At 33.2% G+C, this 20,019-nt stretch overlaps 1 long non-coding RNA gene across 1 annotated transcript in view; it reads right to left on the bottom strand.

The window, feature by feature from the left end:
- Positions 1-266: 266 nt before the first annotated feature.
- LOC115830621 overlaps positions 267-20,019 on the bottom strand; it is a 49,835-nt gene continuing 30,082 nt past the window's right edge. The window contains exons 3-4 of the long non-coding RNA XR_004026146.1: positions 879-992; positions 267-406 (exon numbers count right to left, since the gene is read on the bottom strand). This is a non-coding gene — a long non-coding RNA (uncharacterized LOC115830621). The remainder of the gene's footprint in view (positions 407-878; positions 993-20,019) is intronic.

Genomic DNA, 20,019 nt, shown 5'->3' on the forward strand with positions numbered 1-20,019 from the left:
AAAACTATTTTTTTTTAGTTTTCTAGAACTAAATTGTACATTTATATAAGAATAAAATGTTTAAAGTTAGGAAATTCTAAAGCTGTTATGAAATAAGTTGTTTCTGGTAAATTGTGTTCAGCTCCTGTGGTTACAGGCAGGTATGTGTTATCTATTCCTCCCTGTGCAATTTCAGCAACCAAGTGGTATATTACTGTGAAAACAAGTTCCTGACCAAACTCAAATTCACAAATAAATATTTATTAAAGAGCAGCTCACACATGATCTGTAGTGCAGGAGAAACTCCACTCTTTATTCCCAGGTTACTGACAGAAACATTACACAGTAAGTTCTTATGAAAGTAGATGCAACCATGACTTTAAAACAGGAAAGGTAGACCGTCTTACTTAAGTGTCCTGGGCTCTATCTAAAATTAGAGAAGAATACATTTTGTGATTCAGAGATTTCCTCCGATGTTGAGTTACTAAGACAATGTGAATCAGCAAAGAGATGGAGCTGGGCACCATGGCTCATGCCTGTAATTCCAGCACTTTGGGAGGCCAAGGCAGGAGGATTGCTTGAGTCTGGGAGTTCAAGACCAACCTGGGTGACATAGTGAAGCCCCTGTCTTTACAAAAAAAATTTTTTAATTAGCCGGGTGTGGTGGCATGCACCTATAGACCCAGCTACTTGGGAGGCTGAAGCAGGAGGATCTCATGAGCCTAGGAGTTTAAGGCTGCAGTGAGCTGCGATCATGCCACTGCATGCCAGCTTTGGTGACAGAGTGAGATCCTCTCGAGAAAAAAAAAAAAAAAAAGATGGAGAGGGAGTAGCTAACAGTGTAATATGAGATTCAGATGAATGTGGAGTTCCAGAATCCAGAAGTGCTAACATAATACTTACTGTCACCAACCCTCTGCTTTATCTTGACCAAACGCTAGTCAGGCGTCTCTCTTTCACACAGGCCCTTGAACTTTAGCTTGCTCCTCTTGTCAGCTTATCTTGTGTGCTTGCTAATGATAGAAGACAAATTTTCTGTCGAACCAGGGTTATGCTCCCTTTTGGTTACTCAACTTCTCCTTAAAAGTTTCTGCTAAGCATTGCTTATCTCTCCTTACAAAATAAACCTTTTTCTTTTTTTATTTTCACATGCTTGCAGATTTATGAGATAAGAATATTCTGCCTATTGCAATACTCTTTTTGAACGAAGTCTCTTCTTATCTAAGTCTGAATTTGTCTTTGACAGTTGTCTTGATGTGTAATTCAATGTCACACATACATGTGCATATAAAAGATAGTAAGAAGTTGTACTAGGATGGTATGGCAGTGAATAAATATGTGTATCACTCACATGCTTATCACTAGCACCAAAATGAGCTGGGCATTTTTCAAGATCAAAGATCAATCAACTACTGGCCAAAACACAGTGCGTGAGTTTGTTTTTGTGTATCGATGCATTCACAGTTGCCAGCAACACTGTAAGGCCAGAGACTCTGTGCCACAGAGACTGTTGCTGGCCAGACTTAGGCCAGCAAGCCTAAGATATTTACTGTCTGACACTTTATGAAAATATTTGCAATGCCTGTTTTAGATACTAGATACAGCCAGAAACAAGACAAAGTTTTCTAATCTCACAGAGATTATGGTCCTCTTTTGTAGCACCTATATAATGTTTATATAAAACAATTATTTTCTTGAGTGGTTACTAAAATATGGTGTGTCAGGTGGGTGTAGGAAGCATGCCCATTCATCTGTGTATTCCTAAACATCAAGCTGAATGCTTATTAAATACTAATCCTTTTGTTTGTCAAAGAAAGGAAAGGAAGATGAAGGAAGAAAATAATTTTTTCAAGTATATATTGATCAACTTAATATCCATCATGTAATTTTCTTGGTAGCTTATGTTTTTGTTGAATAAAATATGGCTTGTTTTGGTTGTGAGTGCTTTTAAGGTACTCACATCAACATTATAGCATGACTGTAATAATTTCTATGTTCTGTGAATTTGATGGTAGAAACTTTTTTCTCATTATTTATATTTACCAGTTATTTCACAACTTTTTAAAAAAAGATTTTGGGACTGTATATTATTTTCCGACAGATGTGTTCAAAGGTAAATAATTCATTGCATTTTAAATTATATTTTATGACTTGTATTTGTTCATTGTGTTTAATTTTGCTTCCACTGCAATATTTTTAAGCATTTTAATACAAATTATTTGGGGCTTTTACCAGAGATGAGTATCATGTAATATTAATAATGTCATTTAAAACCCAATAAATCATTAAATATAATGCCATTAGAGATGAAATGAGTAAAAATACATCTTTTTAAAAAGCTTCATTATGGTGTAGAAGACGCCCATAAATTTATGGGTTTTTATGCAAAAGTTTGATGGTAGTGCTCTCGGGTCAACTTCCTAATTATATTTTTTGTAATATTAATATTGAAATCGATTTACATTCCGTGGTAATTTACCAACTAGTATTGGAGAGAAGAGGCCTTAAGCAGGATCATACCTAAGGTATGTCAAACTGGGATAATAATTTGCTGAAGATAATTAATGAAAAATTGAGAGTTGAGGTTATCTCACAAATTAATGAAAAAAGTTAAACTTACTGCTGTAATTTCTAGATAGGACACAGATTAAATATTAAAAGTATTTAAGTACTGATTTTAGTATTTGTGAAAACATTAAATCACTCTTTAATTTTCATTAATTTTAATTTAAATTTTTGTCACATTATGAAATGTGAGCTCTTTACTTTTAAAACGCAGAAGGCAATACAACATCAGTAATAATAACAGTGACTGAAGTTCCTCTCTCATCTCTTCTTCAACACTTTCATTTTCAGAGAAGAAAATAACTTAGAAGTGTGCATTTATTTCTGTGTGTGTGTGTGTGTTCGTGTGTGTGTGTGTGTGTTGAAATTTATCTCTATATATTGACAGAACAAAAAGAATTCTTACATATACTTTACTTGTAAACATTTAAGTGATTTTTTTTAATGGGAGATAAAAATTTTTATCTCACTTTCCAACACACATTTTTTATCCTCCACATAAAATTACATCTTCGGTTCTGGTTAAATTCATATTCAGTATTTTGGTTATTATAATGATATTAAATTCCACCAGTTCTATAGTTATATTCTTCTCCTTGAATAAGTTTTATTTTTACTGGAGTTAGTCTTTATATCTTCCTTTTGTTTATTTTATTGTTGTGTTATCTTTGCTAATTCATTTCCAACTCTATAAGATATTGTGATTAATATCCTATAAGCTTTAAAGCAGAAACATAATTTTATTTCATACCTCTTAAGCCCTCTAATGTCTTGCTCCATTTCAAATGCTTTGCTCTCTAGAACTTGCTGTCCTGCTGTTCAAGAACTTTTATTTGTCAGTATTCTAGGGATTTTTTTTTGGATCTCCCTTCTCTTTCTCTCTCTTGTTTAGTTACACATATTTGGAAGAACACATTATTTCAGAATTTTCCAAAGCTATATGGATGGTAATTGTGACATTATACATGACAACATTTATTATATTATCACATTTGATTGATAATGAGGCCAGCAATATAAGTCGTATTTGAAAAAAAGCATTTCTATTTCTACTCAGAATGATAAAAACAATTCATCATTGTATTAGTGAGGATTCTCCAAAGAAACAATCAAACAGAATGTGTGTGTGTGTGTGTGTGTGTGTGTTTGGTATTGACCCATGAGATATTGGCTCATATGAGGGATTCGTTCACGGGGTTATGGAAAAACGAAAAGTTCCACAATCTGCCATCTTCAAACTGTAGAACCAGGAAAGCCACTGGTGTAGTTAGAAGGCCTGGGAAGCTGGAAAGCTAATGACATAGATTCTATTCTGACTCTGAATGCCTGAGAACCAGGAGCACTGAACATGCGAGATCAATGTCCCTGATCAACCATTCACGCAGAGAACCAGCGAATAGAATCTTCCTCCACCTTTCTGTTGTATTCACACCCTGAACTGATTAGATGAGACCTACCCACATTTGGGAGAGCAATTCACTTTACTCTGTCTAGTGATTCAGATGATAATCTCTTCCAGAAACATCCTCACAGACACAGGCAGAAATCATATTTAACCAGATATCTAGGCATAGCATGATCCAGTTAAGTAACAAATGAAACTACTATCACAATTGTCTTCCAGATCCCAGTGACTCTGTTTTTTTGTTGAGAACTCTATTTGATTTTTCAGTTCTTGTAATATGACTTGTTTTGTTTTTGTGAGCTGTTAGAATCATTATCTGAAACATTTAAAAATCAGATAATTATGTGCTTTGGCATTAGGCTTTTAAAATTTGTTGTGCAAAGTAATTAGATTGTATTTTCAATTTGGAGATTCATAAATATTAGATCTAGAAAATATTTCTGTTACTTTCTTGATCATTTTTTTTCACTCTTTCTGGAATGGCTGTAAGTCAGATTTTGCATTTCCTAAATTGTTTTCCTACTTTTTATAGCCTTCTCTTTTTTAATTTTACTTTTTTAACTTTCATTTTAGATTCAAGGGTACAAGTGCAGGTTTGTTATATAGGTAAATTGCATGTCACGGGGCTTTGGTGTATCCAGTAGGTTACAGACACTATGCTTACGACACAGGTACTAAGCATAGTATCTGATAGGTGGTTTTTCAATCTTTACTCTCCTCGCAGCCTACACCCTGAATTAGGCCTCAGTGTCTTTTTTTCCCTTCTTTGTGTCCATGTGTACTCAATGTATATGTCCCACTTATAAGTGAAAACATGCAGTATTTGGTCTTCTTTTCCTGCATTAATTTGCTTCAGATAATGGCCTAGAGCTCCATGTTGGTGCAAAGGACATAATCTCATTTTTTTTTGGTATGGCTGCATAGTATTTCATGGTGTATGTGTACCAGATTTTCTTTCTCCAGTCCACCAGTGATGGGCTCCTAAGTTGATTCCATGTCTTTGCTATTGTGAATAGTACTGCAATGAACATACGAAGGCATGTATCTTTTTGGTAAAATGTTTTATTTCCATTGAGTATATGCCCAGTAATGGGATTGCTGGGTCAAATGGTAGTTCTGTTTTAAGTTCCTTGAGAAATCGCCAACCTGTTTTCCACAGAGACTGAACTATTTTACATTCCCACCAACAGTGTATAAGCATTCAGTTTTCTCCATAGGCTCATCACCATGTTACTTTTTGACTTCTTAATAATAGCCACTCTGACCCGTGTGAGATTGTATCTCATTGTGGTTTTGATTTTTATTTCTCTAATAATTAGTGATGTTAAGCATTTTTCATTAAGCTTGCTGGGCATGTTTATGTCTTCTTTTGAGAAGTGTCTGTTTATGTCTTTGCTCACTTTTTAATGAGATTGTTTGCTTTTTCAGGTAAATTTATTTATGTTCCTTATAGATTCTGGATATTAGACCTTTGTTGGATACATAGTTGCAAATATATTCTCCCATTTGGTAGGTTATCTGTTTACTGTGTTGATAGTTTCTTTTACTGTGCAGAAGCTTTTTAGTTTAATTAGGCCCTATTTGTCAATTTTTGTTTTTGTTGCAATTGCTTTTTGTGTCTTCTTCATGAAATCTTTGCCAGGGCCTATGTCCAGAATGGTATTTCCTAGGCTATTGACAGGAAGAGGAAGCAGAGAAATTATAGGCAGAAAAGGGCAGATTCCTAACAAAACCCCACCCTCAAGCCTGAAACTGCAGCCCAAAGTGAGAACTTACATCCTTGTTTCTCCACTTGAATGTTGCCTTTTCCAAAACCACCCAAAAACTTGCTAACTCTTTATCTCTACCTATCTTGATTTTGTTTCAGAAACATCGGTGGCACAATTATGCTTGGGGGAATATAAAATCTTTTTTAGATGTAACGAAAATGCATAAAACCTTAAGTTTTTCCAAGAAGATTAATTACCATCCTAACATCATTAGTCTCCCTGCTATATTGCCAGTAAAGACCTTAACTTCTTGAATAATGCATTGCTAAACAGATTTTATAGAAATATCATTTAAACAGTGAAACAAAGTTTGGTCAGGAAAATATTTTGCTAGAGAAAGCTGTATAGGAAAATAGAGTATTTCTTTGTATAGATGGAAGAGAGTTGTTTCTGTGCAGTGACATGCTAGATTCACATGAATAGACAGCTTCTCATTTTACTTCAAAGCTAACCTGGTTAATTAATAGATTCTGCTAAGAGTGGTCTCCGTTCTATACAGTGACAGAGAAAAGCAAAACAGCAAAAATAGGAAGAGTCAGCATTAGATGATGTACGCAAAGGTGGTGGGGCATTTTTGGTAGAGTATATTCTAAATCTCCAGGAATTCCATGCCAATTTGACTATTTTAACAAAATAAGCTAGGAAACAATTTACTCCCTAAACGCTTACTTTCCAAGCCTATTTTATTTGGATTCTATCATCATAAATAAGTTTAGCTGGTTTGGGAAAAGAACCACAATTCTCTTATCATGTTGTGTTAATTATCTGGTTGTATGGCTTCTCTAAATAAGGTTCATTGTCAAACACTGTTATTTCGGAGCTGCTTTTATCTATATGACAAAGGTTGTGCATGTGCATAATTTGAATAGAACTAAAATACCCAGCCACATCCAATTGGCCATGATATATGCATAAGAGCAAGCCATGTAGCATGGCCTTAAAATACTTTTTTTTTTTCTGAAAACCCTGTTGAAAATTAGAGTCACCTACTCGTTGCATCTTACTCAATTTGACTATGGAGCATGTAGATAACCCAAAATATACAGGGGCTTTTTGTATAGTCTGTAATAAATTAATTAAAAATTCTTTAGTACTTAATGGTTAGCATAGAGAAAATTTGTCACTTTTTTCACTAGTTCGGGTATTAAGCGCACACATGTATTGTACATGTGCTTAATTCTGTGTTTTCTCTCTATTAGTAACATATGCTCACTGATTTGCTTTTTTTATTATGAAAATTGCCTACATAATACTCTAGAGCAGTTCTTATATGTGTTCTATCTATAAAATGTTCAATTTATCAACAAACTGATTAAATACAAAGCTTAGCATTTGGATTATCTCTGCTTATTAAATGTAATAGATTTGATTAATTAAACACTGGGTCAGAGAGATTTATAATTGCTCAATTTATTTGTTTTTTTCTAAATAAAGGACAAATACATCAAATCGATTAATGAAGATATTCCTGTTTTCCTTATAATAACTAATAAATAGCTTAGTTACAGTCAAAGAAATGAAAATATTTTTTAGTTTCACCTTCATAGTGGTATAAAATCATGTTTTATCATTCACCTCATAGATATATATCATTTGCAGAATATTTGAAAATAGAAATAATGAAACGATTTTTTCTCATTCTTCCTTTATTCTCAACTACACTCATCAATAAAGAAGACTCCAACTTACTTTAGATTCATTAATATTTGAATTATCATTAACAAAGTATTAATGTTGGCTACAACAATATATTTCCTAAGGTTTATCTGTTTGGGGACAACTGATAAATATTTGGCATCTGATGGTAATAGAAGGTTGTTAACAGACATGATTAAATGAGAGGTGAAAAGCAGATATTAAAGTGCTTATAGTACAATAATACTATTTTTATAAGAAATGTACACAGCTGAAACTTTTATTCCCCTATAGAACAGGTGCCTTCAAACTGTTTCGTCATTAGAAATATTTATACATTCTAAGCTCATCAAAAAGAGAAGTGGATTCAGTACAAACTTATGTGTCAAGTATACTTTCAACCCTGGTAGAATGGATAATATTCGTAGGACACATCCCTTGGTATTATTAACCTTATAAGACTATTGAATAAGGGTGAATATATTCTTCTAATGTTTTACAATATGGCATCAAATATCTGCTCCTCAAGAAAGCATTCCTCTTATTTGACATTTATTCTCCTTAGAGACTAAATTGTCATTGATATAAATTTTGCCACATTTTATTATAATGGTCTAAGTCCTTCATTTGAAATGCTCTATGTTCTCTTCACACTTTGTGCCAGTTATCAATTTATTGCCTCTCAGCTACAAATTTACTCTTTACTACCTGTTCTGCAATAATGGACCACTGCCATATGTACATGCAATAAATCTTCCATCTAGCCTTCCTGAAAGGGCTGTGGCCATTTACAAGAGTGACTGCATAGGGGCAAATAAAATGAGCAGAACTTTTGGAAATTACGAGGTCCTGACTCTGAATGAACACTAATTTGTGGGGACCCAAAATTGCACTGTAGTCCACCAGAGAGGGAACATAAAGTGCTCTGGTGATAGATGGAGACTGAGGTCAAACTCACAGTGGGCCCAGTGGGTCCAGAGGTCTATCCTGTGTTTTTCACTCCAGTACCTGAATCTGTAATTGGGATAGGCATGTTTAGTCACTGGAAGAATCCCCACAGTGGCTTCATGACTCATTGGATAAAAGGTTATTGGCATAGGTAAAAGTGATTTATTTTTAAAAAACTGACAAAATCTATCAGCTTAAAAAGTGTTACCAACTGATGTTCACTGCATTAGGGATACAAGAGATGAGAAAAAAAATATTACTAATATTTGTTGTATGTACACCGGTGATGGTAATTCTATTAATGATAGTCCCATTAAACACTGTGTCTCTGACTAAATATATGAAAAAAAAATCGTAGATGTAGGTATGTGGTCTTCTCTTTGAACAATCCCAAAGTTATCTGAATGTTGTGGCTGCATTTCGAATTGTATTAAAGAGCCCCACCACTAATGTCCATTTGACAATGTGACATGAGACTAAAGCAGTAAATAGTGAGCTGAAACCCAAGCTGGAGAACAGATAAAGCCCATTGTCCAAGATTATTAGAACACTGAAGGAGTATTACGATTTTTCTGGGAGTGGGGGCAGAGAGAGTACAAATTATGCCAGCAAAACTACATTGGTGAATGATTGTATTAGTGTGTTTTCACAGTGCTATAAAGAACTTCCTGAGACTGGGTAATTTATGAAGAAAAAAGTTTTAATTGGCTGACAGTTCCACATGGCTGGGGAGGCCTCAGGAAATTTACAATCATGGTGGAAGGTAAAGGGGAGGCAGGACCTTCTTCATAAGGCGAAGAGAGAGAGTGTGAGGGGGTAACTGCCAAACACTTTTAAACCACCGTATCTGGTGAGAACTATCTCACCATCACAAGAACAGCATGGGGGAATCCAACCCCCATCAAACAGTCACCTCCCACCAGGTCCCACCCTTCATGTGTGGGGATTACAATTCCAGATGAGATTTGGGTGAGGACATAGAGCCAAACAATATTAATAGTAAACAATAAATGTTTGAACAGGCATGTTGTGTGTGTGTATGTGTGTATGTATGTATGTGTGTGTGTATATATATATGTGTATATATATATACATGCACATATATATAAGCACACAAAACAATGAAAGAAGAAATATATAATTTATAAAGTGACCATGAGTGCTAGCTAGCAATGTGGAAAGATTTGCAATTTCCAATATGGAGTTTATTGTAAATGTCTTTGAACCGGTGACATTGTGGAACAAATAAATTAGAGAGGAACTTCTTTAAGTAACAGATGTTTTTGACTGGACTTTTACTTTGTAAACAGGGAAATAGTATTATTGGAGCAAAGCCAACTTAGGTATGGGGAGAAAGTCAGCACAATAGTGATTCCTTCCCAAGGATAAAATTTTGAGGCAAACAACAGTTTTCCTTTTAAACATCTTAGGTGGTAGTTTCCAAGCCTCACAAGTGCAGGTTCCAAGTTACTTTTTTCCATGAAAGAGTGTTCAATTTAGGAGACTGTCCTAAAAAAGAGTTAAACGAAAGCAGTTTGACAAAAGCATGCAAAGAAATCCTGAGATTATTTTGTTAATTATGAGTTTCACATAAGCAGCAAAAGAAAATGTGGCAGAAATCACAACATAGCAGGCTATAGAAATCACCATAAAGTAAATTGTTAAAATCTAAATACTTTATACCTTATTGAAGAATATCAAATTTCAGTGACAACTCTCATAAATTAGATATTAAGTGATAAAATAAATATATTAACACATACTGTAGAACATTTTTTTGTGGAGCATAGATTTAAAGGTTAAAGACATTGTTTTACTAAAGAAAATTCAAGAACACAGAATTCTCCCTAGCTAGTTGTCTGATTCATCTGATTAATTATCTAAAATTTTAAGGAAAGTGTTTTTTCTATCGCAGTATTTTAACCTCGCAATAAATAGTGAGCCTCAATTACTGCTAACCTATTGATTCTGATGAATCCTGTGGTGATTAAAATGCATTAAATAATCTTTAATGCATATAAGGAGCTTTTGAATTTCTAATGTAAATTCGAATTGAAAAAACTTAAACTTTGAATGATGTGGTAGAAATGAACTTATTTTAGAAATTCTAAAATAGGTTTTAATATTTACTGCTTTTAATTTCTGGGTGAACTTCAATGTACAGACTATAGTATTAAGTTTCAAAAAACTATTGTAAGGAAAATAGAAATATACCCACAAATTCTATAGTAAATCCAAGGGTTTATGTAACATAAATTAAAATATCATTGTTTTAGAATACCTATTATGGTGTTATTTTGTTTTGTATACATAAAAAGGCATTTTAAATATAGGTAATAGTTTATGTTTATTAAGATATAAGACTTAACTAGATGCTTTTCTCATTGTAACATGTCATTGTCCATGAAATTGTTTAAATATTAATACAATATAATAACGGTTTGTCCTTGTTTACTAGATTACCAAATATATTCATCAGTGCTAGTATTTAGCAGATAGCGTGTATTTTAAATATAACTGTAGGAAGTGAATTTATTTAAGCCCTACAATCTGAAAAATAAACAATGGTGCAAATACATATAATTCTTACAAGATGCAATGAACATACATTTTTAATTGAGACAGAAAAGCTGATTTAAATGGTCATAATTAAATGGTCCTAATTTAAACTTTTTAACTGAGTATTTTCATTGACATCTTCTGCAAAATTAGTTTATGTGTAGTTCTCAGAACTCCACAGTTTCAAGTCAAAACTAATTAAACTTAGGTTAGAAAGCCACAATTGAAATTGTTAGCTTAATTGTTTATTTGAGAATTAAATATTTTACAAAAATGTGTTCTGAAGTTTTCCTTTCACCTAGTTTGATGTTTTAGTAGTTTATTATATTAAAGAAGTGACATTTTAATGTATAATTTTGACATGTATAAATAAACCTAAAATAGATTATTTTATAAATGAAATAATTATTCTATGCAGAAAAGAGGTGTTGAAAGTGATGAATTGTCGTGAATAAGTCACTAGAGTTAGATCTGTAATCAACATTAAATATAGAAACAAATGTGGGGAAAGAATAAAATCATGTGGATCCCTGATATAACACCCTAATTTAGTAATGTTAATGTGCAGATGGAAACAATAAGCTCATTTTCTGAAACATTTAATTTTGAACTAATTTGAGGCTTACAGAAAAGTTGCATAAATATTACATGGAGTATTCATATATATTCCTCACCAGCTTCACCTAATGTTAGCAACTTATGTGATTATATGTAATTATTAGGAAGAAATTAATATTGGTACAATATTAGTAACTAAAATGGAAACCTCATTTAAATTTCATCTTTTTTTCTACTAATGTTATTTTTTTTTTCAAGAATCCTACTGAGGATTTTACGTTGCATTTCATTGTGATTTCTCCTTAATCTCTTTCAGACCTTCAATCTTTTCAGTATTTCCTTGTCTTTTAAGATCTGACACTTTGGAAGAATACTAATTGGTTATTTTTAGAATGACCTTCAACTTTGATTTGTCTGATATATTTCCATGATTGAAATGAGGTTATTTTCAGAAAGAACACCACAGAATTGATACAGTGCCCTTACTAGCATATCATAGCATGGGGCTCATCATGCCAATGTTTTAGTACTGGGGATATTTTCTTGATCATTCTGTTAACTTGGTATCTGCTGGATTTATCAAGTGTAAGGTTATTAACTTGATCCTTGTGCTTAATAAATATTTTGGGAAATATATTTGAGAATATGGACATATTGTTTCTCCTGTAACCCTGGTACACTGATTTTAACATTCACTGGCAAATCTTGTCTTCAATAATTATTAGGGGTATTTGCATAATGGTGATTCTTTATTTCCCTCTTTCCTTTTACACATATAAAAACCTCTTGTTAGAAAAAACTGTTCATTTGCCTTCATTTATAAATTTATATCAGCATGGTCTCATTCACGTTGATTTTATACATGAGGTTATAACTTAATGTTATCCTTAATATTGTTGCTCAAATTAATACTAATGCAGCTTTGACTGCTAGGGGCTCCTCCAAGTTGACCACTTTTGTTCTTTTTTAAAGCCTTCATTTTGTTTATTCATTTTTTGAACAGTTTATTACTTTCTGATGCCAAAAGATATTCCAGGTTAACGTGTATTTTCCCTGGAATCACCTAATTCTCCAAGGATCCCATGTTCCTTTTATTGAAGATTAGTTTTTAGAAACTAAAAGTGATCGCCAGGTATGCTCGCCTTTACGGTTTAATTTTGTTTGTTAATTTTGGGGGTGTGTTAAGAGTAAATAAAATAGTACTACAGTTCTAAGGGTTATATTGTTACTGCAAGGAGGACCTTGAGTGTAAGTTTTCCAGATCCTTGGCATTTTGAACAAAGAATTGGACAAAATGCACAAAGTAACAACGTAACAAAACAGGAATGAAGCAGTGAAAGCAGAAATTTATCAAAGCAAGAAAGGACTCCATAGGGTGCAAGTGGGTGCAAGCAAGCAACTCAACTGCCAGGTTACATGTTAACAAAGTTTTCTGGGTTTTAGGAACTTCTTTTTGAGGTCCCTGTTGGTTGCCCCTTATCCGGATGAAGGATTTGGTCTGTGGCTAATTAAAGCCTGAGGTGGATGAATTGGCATTCTATGGAGATGAACGGATGGCCCATGCTTGGCCCTCAGGCCAATCCAGGGCACTTTCCCTTTCCATCTAGTGGAAGGAGGAGATTGTAGGGAGAGTAGCTTTTGATCTTTTGTTACTCAGCATGGGGCATGGGGTTTTTCCCTTTGGGTTTAGCTCTGGAAGTTTGTGTTAATTAGCGTTATGTTCCCTGCCCACAGGCCTTGGTGGTTTCTCTTTAAGGAAGTCAGCACAAATTGGCCTTAGATTCCCTGGCCCCAGACCTTAGTGATTTTCCTTGATTCAGCATAAATTGGTCATAATTTTCCTGCCTCTAGACTCTGTCCTCCTGTCTTACTATGTATAAAATATATATACTGAGAGATCCTCAGACCTTTTACTATCCCTGACACACTGACCTTCTATTCCATTCTTCTTTCCACTTCTTTCCCACCCACTCCTAGTAGGTAACTAATCTCTTGAGGTCTTGCTTATCTTTCCTTTCAATTCTGATGGGGTTGGTTTTGTTTTTCTTAGGAAACTCCCCATTTTACTGAGGTTTTCAAATTCATTTAATAGATGTCTGCAAAGTCTTCTCTTATGATTTACTAAACATTTCTTCTGTTTCAATGATTATTCCTTTGTCATTTCTTATTTTGTAACATCATGTTTCCTCCCCTTTTCTTATGATTAAGTTATCTTACAGTTTTATGTATTTTAACTTTTTTAAATACCATGATTTTGATTTATTCATTAGGTCAGTTACTTGTCTCTATAATTTTTTTAATAAAAAATGTCAATACAACTTTTCTTTGATATACTTTTATTTCCTTTATTATACTTTTTGTTTATTATTTACTTTCTAGTTTTATTAACTAGAAATTTAATTGATATATTTTTTCTTTCCTCTTTGTGGATAAAACTTATTTAATGCTATATAATTAATCATCCTCTGAGGACTGTTTTAATTGAATTTCATTGATTCTGATCTACAATGCCTCTGTCATTATTTATTTTCTTTTCTTATTTTTTTTTGAGATGGGGTCTTGCTGTGTTGCCCAGGCTGGAGTGCAGCGGCACGATCTCAGCTCACTGCAAGCTCCGCCTCCCGGGTTCATGCCATTCTCCTGCCTCAGCCTCCTGAGTAGCTTGGACTACAGGTGCCCACCACCACTCCTGGCTGATTTTTTGTGTGTTTTTTTTTAGTAGAGACGGGGTTTCACCGTGTTAGCCAGGATGGTCTCTATCTCCTGACCTCTTGATCCACCCACACAGGACTCCCAAAGTGCTGGGATTACAGGCATGCGCCACTGTGCCCGGCCTTCTGTCATTATTTCTTAAATGTTTTTTAATTTTAGTTTATTTTCCTCCTTTTACCCAGCAGTTATTTAATGAAAGGTTTTATGTTTGTTTTGTTTATTTGCTTTAATTTCCCAGGGGAAGAATCTTTTTGTTTTATGTTTTTGTTTGTAAATTCTAGTTTTATTGCACTGTAATCAGTGAGCGTTGCTTGTAATCTTCCTACTTTATGGAAATTACTGATTTTTTTCTTTGTGACTTATGTATGATTCATTTTTCTGTGTATTTTTTGAACTTAGAGAAGAAAGTGTTTGTTTTACTAAAAATGTTTGAAGTTTGATTTATTTTCATAGTATCTACCACATTTATTATATTGATTATATCTTTTATCTCCTCAATTATTTTTTTTGTCCACTTCATTTGTCTTGTACTGAGAGTGATGTATTAAAGAGTGATTTTACTAGTATGTTTATATCAATATCTCCTTGGATCTCCTATTACCAGCTTTATAGAGCTGGTTGCTGTGTTTTTTTGATTTATAAGTAGTAATAAATTTACATATTCATTATGGATTATAGCTCTTAGCATTAAGTTTGTCCTTTCTTATCATGGTTACTGCATTGAGGCTTGTATCCTACTTTGATAACAAGATTGATACTTCTGTTCTCATTTTGATCCCACTTGCCTGGTATACTTCTGCTAATTTCTTTTTGGTCTTTTCAAAGCCTTCATTTTAGAATGGCTCCTTGTAAAAAGCTGAAACTTGGGGTCTGACTTGCAACACTGTTAAACATCGTTTTCTTCTAATAAGTGAAACAAGTGCATTCACATTCATTGCCATGAGAAATGCATTTGATGACGTATTTATCATATTTGTAGCTATGCACATATTTTTTATTTGCTCTACATAATTCTCCATTAAATATATTCTTTAATTTGTGCTTTAAAAATTCAAGGTAGTACTGATAAAGGTTGCATTTTTGTTTGACAAGATATGACGGTACTTGTAAATTCTTAAACCCCTTTTGTCCCCTTCACTTTTCCTTCACATTTTAACAGACTATTTTTAGAGCACTTTCAGGTTTACAGCAAAATTGAGCATAAGATACAGAGATGTCTTACATACCCTCTTTCCCCACACATGCATTGTCAACATCCTTCACTAGAGTGACACATTTGTCCCAATTGATGAACCTCTGTTGACACATCATTGTCACCCAGAATCTATAGTTTAAATTAGAGTTAACTCCTTGAATTTTACATTCTATTTGTTTGGAAATATTTATAATGACATATATCTAATATTATTGTAACATACAGAGTAGTTACACTGCCCTAAAAATTCTCTGTGCTCCACCTACTCATCCCTCCCTCCTCTCTAATCCCTAGCAAGCACTGATATTTTTTACTTTTTCCCTAGTTTTTCAGATGTCATATGGTTGGAATCATACAGTATGTAGATGGGCTTTTTTTTTTTTTTTTTGCTTAGTAATACACATTTACTTTTCCTTCATGTTTTTTTTTCATAGCTTAAATACTCATTTCTTTTTAGTGCTGATAATATTTCACTATCTGGATGTACCACAGTTTATTTATTCACTTACTGAAGGATATCTTGGCTACTTCCAAGTTTTGGCAATTGTGAATAAAGCTTCTATAAGCATTCATGTGCAGGTTTTTGTGGGGACTTTAGATTGCAACTCATTTGGGGAAATACCAAGGAGCATAATTGCTGGATCCTATCATAAGGATGTATTTAGTTCTCTACAAAACTGCCAAACTGTCCGCAAAGTAACTGTACCATTTTGCTTTCCCACCACCAATGAATGAGAGTTCCTATTGCTTCGCATACTTGCCAGCATTCAGCTCTGGATTTTGGTTATTCTAATAGGTAGTTAGTGTATCTAGTTGTTTTAATTTGCATTTTCTCAATAACATATGATGTGGAACAGTTTTTAATATATTTATTTGTCATCTGTGTGTCATCTTTGTTGAGGTCTTTGGCCAACATTTTTATTGGGTTATTTGTGTTTTTATTGTTGAGAATTAAGGTATTTTGTATATTTTGGATAATAATTCTTTATCTGGTAAGACTTTGCAAATATTTTCTCCCAGTCTGTGGCTTTTTTTCTTTTCATTTCATTGGGAGTATCTTTTGCAGAACATAAGTTTTTAATTTTAATGAAGTCCAGCTTATTGGTCTTTCTTTCATGGATCATGGCTGTGGTGTTGTATTTTTAAAGTTACTGTCAAACCCAAGATCATCTAGATTTTCTCCTATGTTATTTTCTAGAAGTTGTATAGTTTTTTTTTCTTTCATTTATGTCCCTGATATATTTGAAGTTAATTTTTGTGAAGGTTGTAAGGTCTGCATCTAGATTCATTTTTTGCATGTGGATGTTCAGTTGTTCAAGCACAATTAATTGAAAAGATTATTTTTTTTCTCTATTGTATTGCCTTTGCTCTTTTATCAAAGGTCAGTTGCCTATATTTATAGGAGTCTATTTTAGGGTACTCCATTTCTCTTCCATTGATCTATTTACTCCTTCACCAACACCACACTTTCTTGATGCTTGTACTTGTTCCTATGCTTATATTATCAGTTCTTAAGCCCCTGTTGCTCCCTTTTCTGTTCTTTAACATTTTATTATCTGTTTACCAATTTAATAAAATATATCTTTAAATATTCTGGGTATGAATGAATATAGCTATTGTAAGTTTTAAAAGGTGTTTTATGTTTTGTACATTAAAAAATAAAAATAACTGAGCTTAGTTACAATAGCCTAGTAACAGAATATCTTAATATCTGAAAATAAACGGTTTGTATCGAAAATAAAAGGTATAGTCTTCATATTCTTATATGAAGACAAAAAGAAAAAAAGACATGTAATTGTAACAAACTGATGTGCAGACAAAGTGAATTGAACTCATACAAAAAATTATTTTTAACTCTCTAGGATAATTCATCATTATTTTGGGTAATATGCTGATAACACAGATGCTTTTCTAAGAGATACTATTTCTTGAAATTGGCATTCATGTGGAGAACATGCTTGGCATTAATATGGAGCATACGATCCCTAATTTATTTCACATGCAAGACCAAACATTTTGCATATTTTAAAAGTAGTATTTATTATCTTTCACATGTATAAATAAAGCCACATTTTAGCTTGCAAACAATAAAATAATATGTATTATGAAAAGATTAAGTGTTTAAAATGCTGAAATCTTATCAGAAATAATGGCTAGGGTATGAGGTAGAAAAAAACAAAATTCAATATAATGCTAAAAACAAATGGCCAAACAAATAATACTAAGGAACAAATTTTAAAAGACATATACAGAACATGTGTGGATAGCTATGTAAATTTATTTTTTAAAGAACAAAGCAATGTATATATAAAAATGTAGAGAGATAGGATATTTTTGAATTGAAAGACTTAATAACATTAAATAGGAATATGTCAAAATTAATAAATACTAATTACAATCAGAATTTTAGTCTTTTTTCCAGTATAATTTAAATTTCACTAATTTAAAAATTAATACATACCTGGTAGTTTCCCATATTTTGTTATTTTGTTCAGCTGAACATGTACTAGAGCCCAATACATGTGGAAAAGAAATATTAGGTGGTTATATTTTTTTTACTAGACATTACAAACTATTATGAATTTACTTAATCAAAAACTTGATATTGGAAAAAATAGGTAATACAATTTAAAGTCAGACTAGAAATAGTAGCAAATATGTATGAGATCTCATAGGTATAGCATACTAGTAGGAAAAACACGTTTTCAATATACAATGATGTCATGATTTAAAGATATTGGAAATTTGAAAAACAATATATCAATAATATTGAAATTTAAAGTTTGCCCTTTGCCCCATCATGATAATTTTAGGAAATTTATTAAATAGAAATAAGGGTAGAAGTAGGTGCATTTGTTTGCACTGCGAAAATTAGAAATGTTCTGAATATCCCAAACTAGAGAAATGTTTGAAGAAATGCATTTCTTTTATATAATATTTTACAGCTATGAAACAATAAATCTGGGTTGCTTACCTGAAATGATACCTAAAATAAAATAATTGGAAAAAGTAGGTATCAGTGAAATATGTTATAGCATTATATTGTTGTCTTTAAGCTCTTCCAAAACTCAGTGTGTATGTACACAAACCACACACACAGAATGGAAAATATAGGATTGTATTCACTAGTCTGTTTATATTACTTCTATGAAGCAGGTGAGTTTGATGTGTGGGTGGAGGATTATTTGCCTATTTACACATCTTCTCATTGTTTCACTTGTTATAACAAAAACTTGTTAAAATATTTAGTAAAAAAATTAAAATGTGCAAAATATTTTGTAAGGAACATATCTAAGTTCTAGAGTATGGATAGTCTGGCTACCTAGAACAGGCTCAACTTTATTACTCCCCCAGCTTTCTAATATCAGAAAGTAATAATTTTTCTACAAAATTCATTTGTTAGGCTGGGCACGGTGGCTCACGCCTGTAATCCCAGCACTTTGGGAGGCCGAGGATGGCTGATCATGAGGTCAAGAGGTCGAGACCATCCTGGCTAACACAGTGAAACCCTGTCTCTACTAAAAATGCAAAAAATTAGCCGGGCGTGGTGGCGGGTGCCTGTAGTCCCAACTACTTGGGAGGCTGAGGCAGGAGAATGGCGTGAACCCGGGAGGCGGAGCTTGCAGTGAGCCGAGATTGCGCCACTGCACTCCAGCCTGGGTGACAGAGCAAGACTCTGTCTCAAAAAAAAAAAAAAAAAAAAATTCATTTGTTAAACCATATTACTAATATAATTTGATTATGCTGCATAGGATTATGCTGCATAGGATTATGCATTAGGAACTTTTAGTTGCTCAGAGATCCTTTTAACATACAATTATTTTTTTCTCATCTGAGTTGTCTGAAATACTGATATGCAGATAAATGAGGTAGTTACTATCTAAAATACATTTACTTATTTTTTTAACTTTTAGTTTCAGGGATATATGTGTAGGTGTGTTATATAGACAAATTTTGTGTCATGGAGTTTGGTGTGCAAATTATTTCATCACACAGGTAATAAGCATAGTACCAAATAGGTAATTTTTCTATCCTCTCTCTCTTCTCACCCTCCACCTTCAAGTAGGGTCCAGTATCTGTTATTCCCTTCTTTTTGTTCAAGTGTACTCAATGTTTAGCTCCCACTTTTAAGTGAGAATAATTGGTATTTGGTTTTCTGTTCCTGCATTAGTTCGCTTAGGATAATGGCCTCCAGCTCCATCCATGCTGCTGCAAAGGACACAATCTTGGTTCTTTTTTATGGCCACCTAGTGTTCTATGTTTATGTGCCATATTTTATTTATACAGTCTACCACTGATGGGCATTCCACTTGATTTTATGTCTTTGCTGTTGTGAATAGTGCTGTGCTGAACATATGTGTGCATGTGTCTGATAGAATAATTTCTATTTCTTTGGATATATACCCAGTAATGGGATTGCTGGTGGAATGGTAGTGCTGTTTTTAGTTCTTCGAGAAATTGTCAAACTGCTTTTCACAATGGCTGAACTCATTTACATTCCCATCAGTAGTATATAAGCATTCCCTTTTCTCTGCAACCTCACCAGTACCTGTTATTTTTTGGCTTTTACATAATAGCCATTCTGATTGGGTGAGATGGTATTGCATTGTGGTTTTGATTTGAATTTCTCTAATAATTAGTGATATTGAGTATTTCTTCATTTGCTTGTTGGCTGTGTGTATATCTTTTTTTGA

Source organism: Nomascus leucogenys, chromosome 16 (assembly GCF_006542625.1).
Source record: "Nomascus leucogenys isolate Asia chromosome 16, Asia_NLE_v1, whole genome shotgun sequence".
In the NCBI taxonomy this organism is placed as follows: Eukaryota; Metazoa; Chordata; class Mammalia; order Primates; family Hylobatidae; genus Nomascus; species Nomascus leucogenys.